Below are 1,916 nucleotides of genomic sequence, written 5' to 3'. Positions count from 1 at the left end.
GAGAGTGTGTTTCCTCCCCTTCCCCCAGAAACAGAGATGCGCTGGCAGGAAATGTAAACGTCACACGAATGAGCATGACGCGTCATTCGTCTCTTGCGGGGGTTGATAATGGGTGTGGGAGGTGGTTGGGGAAATATGGGAAGGTGGGAAGGGACTTGCTTGCTTTGTAAAACACACCCTCCCATCGATGGGTACAAAACATCGCCAGTGCAAACACTTCTCCCTTCTCACTGATATGAATAAATGCTTCCATTCGTATCACAATTGACAGGCAACATCTACAATTACTCCCAAACAGCTGAGAACAATGATATACTTACCTCGATCTGCGGCAAACGCAATGCCGCCTCTCTCTGAGGACCGTCGTCCTAAAGACACAAAGAGGATGTTGCTTTCGCCGGAAGCTGTTGTCTACGGCAATAATGCACGCGTTGTAACCCGAGAAATGTTTAGTCTTAAATCCTTTTAAAACTGGAATTATAACAGAGCATCGTTCCAAATTAAGAAGAAAAAAAGGATACAAGAGGAAGGAAAGAAAGGATTTCTTCCTTCAGTCAAAATATGTATATATTTCACTTATTGTCCAGCCCGTATTTGATGATAACCAAGGCGACTTTATACGACATCCTGTACGACAACAAGGCTATTTCGTGAACACTGCGTGAGGTAATGAATTTCGTTCATTTTGACTTCTTTGTTGCGCATACGTTGAAATTATGTCTTCATTGATGATACCGAAGTTGTATGATGGACGGTAATTTATACCCGGCGTTATGAATTCGTTAACATTTTATGAAAATTCCATTCACCATGATTAATGCCTCTCTCTCTATATTTGGTATTTCTTAATAATTTCTCTGTGATTTCTTGTTACTTCATAGCAATTTCCATGCATTTAAAAATTAGTGAAGGGAGTCCTGTTGAGGCAAATTTTTCCCTCGAAGTATTTAAAGCAACTCACATTAATTGTGATGCCTTTTATTGATTTCAAAATTTGTAAGTTAAAATTGAAAACAGAAATTCAAGGTAGAACTAACTTCTAAGCATATATTTTGGGCTATGAAGATGAATATAGATTATTTTCTAAATCGTTCTTTCTTTCTCGTTCCAGGTAAGCCATGTAAGAAGGTGGTACCTTGGCTCTTGGTCCCTTCAGGTGATACAAAATTTCTGTGAGTACGAATTTTATGGACTGTATTATCTCAAGTTGGAATTTCGTTAACAAATTCGTGCTTTTTCATTCCACCTTAAATTTTAGTGAGATTATGGCTCGATGTTTGGTCTGTAGAGAGGCATACACAATAGGGCGGATCGCAAAAATCGATTTTTTTCAAATCCATCTGGCCCAATGAAAAAAAGTTGTGGGACCGATCAAAAATAAGGCCTGAAAAATTTGAGACCTGTACGTGAACCCCTGACCCTCGCTCAAATGCAATTTAGGGGGGGGGGAGGATCAAAATTCGAAAATATAATATTTTATGGTCATTCCCTATAGATTTTGCCGAGTTACTGTCCTTTGGGGCAAGTATTTCGTGCATTTTGACGTATCTGCCACCGTTTAGCCACAAAATGCCTAATTTGAGTCTGCGTCCGCGAAGAAAATATTCCAACGCCCACGCAGCGTCGCGGATACCAGCAGGGCTATTCTACTAAACGGGGCCATACGTATGGCCGGCCGTAAGTTTCTTATGGTCTGACCCGAAATTACGGCCTAAACCGATTCCACTCTCGAGGGGCCATATCGTATGGCCCGGCCAAAAGTCTTAACGCCCTTTCTGCAGGCGAGTATGAGAATTATAATTGGTACTATAAGTTTGGTTCACTTTTTTATACACCAGTCATTTTTTTGAGAAGGAAGTTTGTTCCAACGTGAATAAAAAATTAATTATATGTTCCTTAACCGAAATGGACTCTTA

This window comes from Ischnura elegans, chromosome 2, assembly GCF_921293095.1.
Source record: "Ischnura elegans chromosome 2, ioIscEleg1.1, whole genome shotgun sequence".
Taxonomy (NCBI): domain Eukaryota; kingdom Metazoa; phylum Arthropoda; class Insecta; order Odonata; family Coenagrionidae; genus Ischnura; species Ischnura elegans.
Note: the sequence above shows the minus strand (reverse complement) of the source record.